Source organism: Sinocyclocheilus anshuiensis, unplaced genomic scaffold (assembly GCF_001515605.1).
Source record: "Sinocyclocheilus anshuiensis isolate Anshui unplaced genomic scaffold, SAMN03320099.WGS_v1.1 scaffold77, whole genome shotgun sequence".
Lineage (NCBI taxonomy): Eukaryota > Metazoa > Chordata > Actinopteri > Cypriniformes > Cyprinidae > Sinocyclocheilus > Sinocyclocheilus anshuiensis.
The window spans coordinates 181,518-191,746 of NW_015537941.1; the positions used below are offsets into that span (position 1 = coordinate 181,518).

The window sequence follows — 10,229 nt, forward strand, 5'->3', positions numbered from 1 at the left end:
GATTTGTCGTTGTGTTTTCTGACTTGTTATTTTGTTTTCGAATTTGTCATTGTGTTTTCTGACTTGTTATAATGTTTTCTGAATTGTTGTTGTGTTTTCTGAATTGTTATTTTGTTTTTTAGACTTGCATTTGCGTTTGTAATTTGTTATTTTGTTTTCAGAATTGTGATTTGTTTAGCACTTCTCGGCCACCGTATATTTAAGTACAAAATTCGAATTTAGTTTTTCAGCCATTTTGACCGCCCTAATTGTGATAAAATTTTACCGTGAAATAAAATTACTCATATCATGATATAAGATTTTGGTCATATCGCCCACCTCTAAGTGAATTAAAAAAAAATGAAAACAACTTCATATATATATATTTTTTTTTTACAATAATAGGTACCTATGAAAAGTGCACATCATGTTTTTCACATCATGGAAATCATAGGGCCATTTAAGCGTGATATAATTAACATAAATGTGACATTGTTGCAGTTCAGCCAGTTAAGTTTGAGAAACTATTTGATCTGTATTCACATACTGACAAACAATGCGTTCCTATAACAATCCAAATGGGAGTACACTTTATACAGAAATGTCATTGACATAGTTTGACAGTTTGCTCAGGATTTACAGAAGCTGGCTGCTATGAACCTCACTTAGCCAAGCATCGTTCACGTCACGATTCAAGAGATTGCCCTCTAAAGCCACATCAACTGCCTTGCTTTACTAAACGGACATGGACACACACTTAACCTCCCACACACTTTCTCTTCAATGTACTATTGTATAAAATATCAACTAATCTTAGCTACAATTATTAAACACTTCACTATGAAACACACAAACAGAAAACCTAAAAATCCACTCTAGTTGAAGTACAAAGCGGTAAACCAGCAGCTCTGAATACTTTCACATGTAGCAAAAATCAATAAAGAGCAAAAGATTCCACATAACCACACAGAAATGAGGTCAAGACCTGTTTTTCCATTAGGTTAACAAATCCTATTAAACCTGAAACTAGTATTTTAACAACACCCAGGGCACAACACACAGTAATGCAAATATGGCTTACTCATATCATATCACATTGATCAAGAACTCAAAAATGACCAGTGGCCCAGAAATATGATACATTACGTCATTTGCTGCTAAAATTATCCATAAGAAAGTAACACCCTTCTATCAGTATTCTGTCGGTATTAAGAGTGGGTTTAACACTACTTAGTTAATCTCTGAGAGCACATAAAATGTTTTACTATTGTGGTTTTACATAATAGGCAAACAAATACTTTTCAGTTTTTTATAATAGGTATAGGTAACTGAAAAATGAAGATGATTCACCCTCAGGCCATCCAAGGCATAGATGAGCTTGTTTCTCCAGATGATTCGGAGAAATGTAGCATTACATCACTTGCTCAGAAGTGGATCTTCTGTAGTGAATGGGTGCCGTCAGAATCAGTACAAACAGCTGATAAAAACATCACAATAATCCACACTAACCCATTCCATCAATTTGTCTTGAGAAGCAAAAAGCTGCATGTTTGTAAGAAACAAATTAATCAAGGCATTTTAACTTTAAACCGTCGCTTCCGGCTAAAATATGAGTCCATAATAACACTTCCTCCAGTAAAAAAATCCATCCCTTGTCCTCTCACATCACAATCCACCAATATATTTGATTAGAACTGTTCCTGATTCAGACATTTTTTCAATGACGAAAACAATAATTATGGATAGAGGACTCATGTTTTAGCTGGAGACAACATTTTGAAGTTGAAAAAGTCTTAATGGTTCTTACTTACAAACACACAGCTTTTCACTTCACAAGATGTTTACTGTTGGACTGGAGTGGTGTGGATTACTTGTGGATTATTGTGATGTTTTTATCAGCTGTTTGGACTCTCATTCTTATGCGGCAACAGTGTTAAAGCAGCCCAATTCAGCGGGAAAACTGCGGACTTGGCAACACTGGAAGAGGATAGCTTTCTAATAGCGCATCAAGAACCGGGTTGACCGGGTACTCGGTACCACCGGTACTTAAGAAAACCTGGTACCGTAACGTTTTCATTTTTTAGTACCGACTTGGTACCGAAATACCGGGTCTTTTGACAACACTACACTGCAGAGGATCCATTGCGCTACATTTCTCCAAATCTGAATGAAGAAAAACTCATCTACATCTTGGATGGCCTGTTCCTTTATCCACATTTTATATGTCTGTTTATTCAAAATACTTTTACAAAATACTGCTGATAAAAATATAAACTAGGATGTTTTGTAATTGTTCTGTAAAAAACCACAGTAAACTGTTTATAGTCTTGCTAAAAAGTACTTTTATGACAAAATTACTAATAGATATGTACAAAACTACTTTTTAATAATTGACTAGTGGTTCAGGCTTAGTTCATTTAAAGTATCAGAAATCACTGTTCTTGTATAAACACAATTGTTTGTTCTTTAACCATGATAAAGTATAATTGCAATCAGATTACACTTTTGTCTAAGTAAGCACTCTTTCTAAGTATGTTGTAATTATTATTAGGTATCATGTTTAATTACAGGCTTTTGAATGTTCTTCCTGGAAGGGGAAGATCTCCTGAGAGGAGAAGATAATGTTGTGAGAACGTTTGACCTTTGTACACACTACGCAAACACCTTGTGCTATCTTAAACTAAGCAGTAGTATATTAAGCCAAACAGAAGGCTATGAGGATGCCTCTGGCACAATTCACATTATGATAACATTAAAACTTACCTATGCTGCACAGTCATGCACACGTGGACATATCCAAAACTGACAGCACCTTTTGTAATTACTCTACATCACATTTGTAACTGATCTACATCACAAATGCAATGGGCAAACTTTTAGTTTGTTTGTTGTTTTATTTGTTGCATCCTGGAAATATGACATTGTTAGAACTTGCAAGAATTCACTTGGAATTCTTGAGATCTTGTATCAAAACTAAAACATCAGTTTCCAGCTAAACAAAACTACAACTCCTGCGCTTTAGAGGAACCCTGCGGGGCGCGAGTGCCTGAAATAGAGTGGAACAGCATTCACAGAGGAAGTGCCTTTTCCCTCGGAAACTTACGTAACCATAGCCAGCTATGGAAAATGCTGATGAATAATTTACAATAGGCTCTAGCGTTTTCACCGGGAGTTGGACAAAGAGGTTATTGTACTGTACTGACAACATTCAAAAAGATTAATCTGTTGGTCTGACAGAATTTCAGGTTAGCCAACTTGGGCGGTTAACACACCTAAGAACTGATAAGAAACGTACTTTAGTAGTTGCAAATTAGGCCTGATTAAATTTGCACATGATAGGTGTTATTACTACTCAAACGACTAAATCGCTGCCCACATCTTGATCAAATTTGGCAAATTTTTTCCAGTCTTCTTTAATTCGATCACAACGACGCTGAGAAGCACTTAATGGAATTACTAAATCCGACAAATTCCAGCTCTAAGAAACCAAATGTTTTTTACGTAAAGATTGACAACTCTAGTAAATATTCTTGATATTATCTCCTAAAGTAGTTTTGCAGTTGTGTCAACAAAACTTAGCCTCTCAGTTTGTACTTAAGCATCACAAGTAACCGTGATATCACATAGCACTTAGTATAATATCTTAAAGAAATTTTATAATAAAACTACATACTATTTTTTTTTTCCAGAAATTTAATTCACACACAATGGAAGTACAATTTCCAGCTGTAAAGATTCATTTCACCACTTCCAAACACTTAATCTCGCATGTTTACTGAATAAACATTGCTATAATACGTATTCCTGATAGCATCTGTGTAAGTAGCCAGTGTTTGCACAGTGTGGCGCCACAACTAATTACTAATTACACTGTATTTGTTCTTAAACAACACAATTAGGTGAGTGTAATGAAATTTACTGCTGTTAACATCAGCATTTGTTGATACAGCATTGTAATATAACCACAGTTCACAAGTATTCGTGTAATTAAATGTACATAAGAATGACGCTGACAAAACGTCGAAGATTCGACTGTCTCGCTTTTTTGACTTGCAAATGTTTTTTTATTTTCATAGTGTTTACAGCACTGCTCTTCCTGTCTGTTTTACTTCAGGCTTCTCATGTAAGTACATTTTTCTAGGGGGTCAAAAAAAAGCAACAAGAACAGGTTGATCCAGTCTCTGATTCCGGAAAACACTCTCAAAGAAATCGACTAATTGTGCAAGTGACATGTAAAACTGTGCAAAAATCTGTGTGCGAAAAATCTACAAATCTCATTAAAATGGACATTTGCCATATCCAAGGCCACTCTAGAAAAATATGACAGTCTTTGGAATATTCTAAAACATGCTAATAACATTCTAGAACAGCTGAGGAACATTTTTTTCATTTACAGTCTTTTCTGGGAAATAGAACCAAAAATATTGATTACATCATCCTGCACTACACAGATTTTCGTCCAATCAAATGCTCTCTGAATGAAAATGTCCCTCCTCCTTTGCTTGTCAAGCAATTTCATTGCTTTAAGTTAGGGATGCATCGATCCGATACTTAGTATCGGTATCGGCTCCGATACTGGCATTTTCTGCCGGATCGGGTATCGGTCAGACGAGACCGATCCAAATCCGATATTCTGCGTATACTATTCTGTGTTATTGTTAAGCCTCACGAAAGCACAAAAACATTATAAAGCACCATAAAGTCAAAGTCCAAGTGTTCTGAAGCCGTTCCATAGTTTAATGTGAGGTGCGGATGAATATTTAAGTCGTTAAATTCAAGTTCACGTAAACGCTTCTCTCCGCTGCGTCTGTCTGTCATCCTCCATTCAGCGTTCAAACTGTGTGTCGCGTTCGGTTACTACAGTCAAAACGATGAAACTCTCTTCAAGAGCGCATAGTAACTGAAATTTAAAACTGTTAAAAGAAAAGGCTCAATAAACTATCGCACAGATTTAATAAACTACGCATCAGTATCTCTTGTGCTTTTAACTTTTCTATGCGGAGCGCTGCACGCAGCGCTGTGACTCCATGTTGCTTCAAGCGCATCATTCTGCGCATGGGATGCGCATAAGCGCTTTGTACCGCTCTGTATTGGAGCTTTTAGTATTATAATACTTTTGCGCAATGAGAGATTATTTATAGCGTTTCTTGTTCTGTCCTATGATAGGTCCTATGATCCACAGTAATCGAGGCAGCAACATATGATAGATAGGACTCCTATCTATCACATGTTGCTGCCTTCATTACTGTGTTATACATTTAAAAGAAATGTCTTTTAATTTTATAGTTTATATTTATAAATAAATACATTTACTTGTTTTCATTCATGTATTTTACAACAATACAAAGAGCAATGTGTAACATTTTACCAGATTTAGTCCTACACTTATTCAATTTATTTGTTCCCCACTAAATGTTATTTCAATAAATGTTTAGATTTTATAAAATTGTGCACTCATGATTTTTCTAGAATAACTTTTGCTGCTAAATTATCCACTAACATAGTTTATAATAGTATTTTTTGTGACAGATTATGATATATTTCTTCATGCTATTTTTCATTAAAATTAAGTTGTCTATATTTAGTAGATTGTGTTTAACACACAAACTAGTGACGATCAGGTCAACACACAGAAGTATAGAAATTCTACATTGATTAAAAAAAAAAACTGCACTGGTATCGGATCGGATCGGAATTGGCCGATACTCAGAATTTTCTGGATCGGATCTGAAAAATGGTATCGTTGCATCCCTACTTTAAGTTGAAGTTTACTAAATGAAATCACATTGGTTACTAAACAGAAAATGTTGGATTTTAGAATTGGCATGTTTGGATAATATTTTTGAAAAACATCAAATTTCAGAACACGGCCAGTATGCAACCAGGATGTTTTTAAAGGAGCTTCAGCCAGAATATTGCAACTGATTTGACAGCCAAACAACACAAGAGTTGATCCCAGTGAGCAAGCCATTTACTCCAGGCCAAAAAGGGCCTTTTCCTGAGCTACACACGCAGGCGAAATTATCCCCGCTGAGGCCTGCTGTCAGAGCAAATCTCTTGAGGAAATTTTCTGAATGCGAAATCCATTCTGTTCGTTTCCACATTAAAAAAAATGTGGTTAGTGTCAGAAACATAGGTTCAGAAGTCGTTACATAATTAAAAATGACACCTTCCAAGACTTTTAAGGTACCGCTACCAGCATTCCAATGTAACCACCACAGCAATGCATTTTGGGAGATGTAGTCTTAAAGGAATAGTTCACTCAAAAATGAAAATTTCCTGAATATTTACTCACCCTCAAACCATTTAAGATCAGAACAGATTTGGAAAGATTTAGCATTACATCACTTGCTCACCGATGGATCCCCTGCAGTGAATGGGTGCCGTCAGAATGAAAGTCCCAAACAGCTGATAAAAGCATCACAATAATCCACAAGCAATCCACACCACTCCAGTCCATCAATTAACATCTTGTGAAGTGAAAAGCTGCATGTTTGTAAGAAACAAATTCATAATTGAGGTGTTTTAACCTTAAACCATCACTTCTGACCAAAATATGAGTCCATAACTCATAATAACACTTCCTGCAGTGAAAAAGTCCATCGCCTGTTGTCCTCTCACATCAAAATGTTTAGAACTCCTTTTGCTTCCAAACAGTCCTTAATCTGTGCGTATTTCTCTCCTGATTCGGACTAGATACCTCTTTCAATGGAGAAAGCAGTATTATGAATAGTGAACGTCTCGTTCTGACGGCACCCATTCACTGCAGAGGATCCATTGATGAGCAAGTGATGTAATACTAAATTTCTCCAAATATGTACAGATGAAGAAACTAACTTATCTAAATACTGCAAGGCCCAAGGGTGAGTAAATATTTGCAAATTTTCATTTTTGGCTGAACTATTCCTTTAACTCTACCAAGGGAAATTTTCTGAAAACAGATTCTGAGGGAAATGTAAGAGGTGTTTCCAAGGTGTTTTCAAGACAACGTCAATAAATGTCAACTCAGCTTAATCTAGACATCAACACAAAAGCCAACTGACAGTCTCATGTCAAAGCCTGTGGTGAAATCCAGCAAAACCAGCTACCGTTAAAAACCAGGTAAAGCTCACAATGTGGATCATTCTGATTGGATGTCATTTTTGCACACATCAAACTTCCTGAACTGCGGAAACAGACACTTCTGTTACCTGGAAGAGAGTCACTATTTATATCATTCACACCCACAAGTTCTTTTCACCAACCCAATGCAACCCACATCCGTTCCACAAATTAACTCGCATAAAGCTTCTCTTATACAGGTTCAAGAGCTCTGAACATAAAGAACGCTTGCAGTAAACAGGGTGGAAAAGTAGCCAGTATAGTCAAAGGGGGGCAATCGACTTGAAACGAATGGCCAAGGTCAACGGCTATTCATTGATACCACAGATTAGACTCTTGATTTACACCGTACTGAAGGTCTATTTACAGACCATCACGTGAGATCAAGCGCAGCCCAAGAACAGGAAGTTATAAAGATATGTATGGCAATAAAACACTTTTAAGAACATTTCTGAACCTGTTACAACGTTGTGCCAGTTATCTGTTTCTCCATCCTTTGAAGTCAATTCCGTTTCAACAACAGAGAATTTGGTGTTCTGAGGCAAGTTATGACTAGCAATTACTGTTAGATTATAGATTTGAAAAATCCCTTAACCTTAACCATTAAACCTCATTGCGTATTACATTTCATGCCACTAAGAACATAAACAATACAGTATAGCCATCAACAGAAATCAAATGTCACTTTGTATCTCAACAATGTATGGAAAAAGTATGGACAAATATGAACTAACAACAAAAGTTGAATGGTGTCTTTGAAACAACCAAACATATACTGTTTGAAAAGAATGAGATTACTGCCTGATTTTCTGTGGCGGGACAGAAGACTAAACGCATCAGTATTACAGTTATAAAACACTGTACGCATTATTAAATTATGCAGTGTTCCGTGAAAACCAACGACAGTGATATATGATGCAGAAGAACCAGTTATTCTTCATAACTGACACTATGACATCTTAAAAACCTCTTTAATACATTACGCTCTGAACTGTGGTCTAAAGGCTTTATCAATTGGTACTTCTGGGACTTAACCCAACAACCTTCTGTTCATCACCTCAGCTCTAACTACTACACCAAACTACTCCAAAGTTAAGCCATTTTAAATAACTGCACCAAATTCTAATGCAGCTTAATGGTTAAAGGCCTAGGTTTGCAATCCAAAGGTTGTAGGTTTGAACCCCAAAAGGTCGAACCGATCACCACTGTTCCCTTGAGAAAGACACCTCAGGTTACTCTGTAATAGCTACACTTTTAAAGAAGTATTGTGGTTATACTATGGTAAAGTGATGGCACCACACTGTAATATCACGATATTTCTATATAATTTCATTCCATGGAACTAAATAATTATCATATTCAAATACCATTGTGTTTACAGGAGGCAACTAAAAAAAATACAGCAGTACATGTCAGAAACATGCTAATACAAGAGTACTTGTTTGTATGTGTACATTTACAAAAAAGTACAACTTGTTTTACATTTACCATGCCATTCTGATGTAATGAACCATGGTATAGCTGACATAAAAGCACTGAAATGACACGGTAACATGGTTTGGACATAATGTCATGCACTATCATGGCTTTTTAAACATGTACCTTTGTAGTACCATGGTATTCCAGAAAGTAACTTGGAGAACAATGTCAATACCATGGTACATGAATTTCAGTACCATCAAAGTACGACTGTATTACCATCACTTTAAGCCAGAAGAGCCACATTCGTGTTGCTGTAAGGCTTATTTGTAAATGTATAATCAAAACAAGGTTTAAACACCTAACGCGTTTGTGAGCGATAGATTTGTGTATAAATAACACAAATAAAGACGTATAACACATATGCGCGTGTTCCGCAGTGGACTGCAGCTCACCAACGCGCCCCGCTTTCGTTCTGTACGTTTTTAGAAGGCAAACCAAACAAACACTAACCTGATTAAAGATTTAAGGTGGTGATATGGATGTCAAAGGCTGTAGAAAAGCCGGTGGTTGCGATGTGATCGGCGTTGGTGTGATTCCGGGCACCTGACAACGGTCTGTGTGCTTCGTTTCGCTGTCTGATCACATTCAACACAAAGAGCGTCCAGACACACAGGAGACCGCAGGGAGCGTGGCGATTTTACCCACGTTATTGAAAAGCGTTAAAACCCCACACGGCGCTCGCCAAGGGTCCTTAACGTTAAGGGTCCTGAGCGTCTCAGGTGGTTATTTTTTAAATTAGTTAGTTATATTATTCTATAAATTGTTACAAAAAACGTAAAACTAATTTAATTTCACAATATGACATCAAAACTGAAGGAAAAATGTTTAAGAATATCTTTTCCGTTCAATAACAATTAAGTGACTGAAAAAATGCCTAAAAAAATGACAAAATCGCAATAATAAAGGCTTCACATTCAGGCGATATTCAGGTGAATATCAATATTTTTAACAATATCGATTCTGTCAGAAACCAACAGTTCCTAAATTTAATTACATTAGAATTCTGGCTGATTTCTCACGGCTAATTCGTCGAATCTGGCATGAATCACTCTTTAAAGTGAATTATAGGTAGGACTAAACCGGTTCTCGAGGCTTTAAATTCAATGGGCAACCGCCCACTTGAGGGCAAGATTATCAGAGAGTACTGACGCAGGCCTAAATATCAGTTTGTTCCTCAAACAAAGCTATCGTATGATTTTGAAAACTTTAAATATTGTCATAAGGACTGCTTTTATTGTGATTTTGTGGATGTGACATTTTCAGTCAGCATTCATTGTGAGACGTAAATTCTACAGAATTTATCCTTTTGTATTCCGAAAAATAAAGAAAGTCGTACGGGCCTGTAACGACGTGATGGTGAGTAAACGTTAACAGAATGATTTTGAGGTGAGCTATGCTTTTAATGTTGATTTTGACTGATTTTGAGTTGGGTACAATGCGAAGTCTTGGTGTATTCTGCCATCTATTGGACATTCAGTGAACTTGCGGTTCAAATATGACGACTAAAGTACATCTTGTGAAACTACAAAAATTTTATGAGAGTAAAATTAGCTTTATAGCAGTATGCCTGCCGGCTGATTTCTTAAGGGATTTGTTCACATTCAGTACTTATTCCAAAACCTCTTTCTTCAGTGAAACGTCGATCACGTTTTGGTTGAAGGTAATGG

At 36.4% G+C, this 10,229-nt stretch overlaps 1 protein-coding gene across 1 annotated transcript in view; it reads right to left on the reverse strand.

Annotated features, from left to right (window-relative positions):
- Positions 1-9,170, reverse strand: part of LOC107663499 (alpha-1,6-mannosylglycoprotein 6-beta-N-acetylglucosaminyltransferase A-like) — an 84,597-nt gene extending 75,427 nt beyond the window's left edge. The window contains exon 1 of the mRNA XM_016453730.1: positions 9,013-9,170. The gene's annotated coding sequence lies outside the window, so the exon portion shown is untranslated. The remainder of the gene's footprint in view (positions 1-9,012) is intronic.
- Between the last annotated feature and the right edge of the window lie 1,059 nt (positions 9,171-10,229).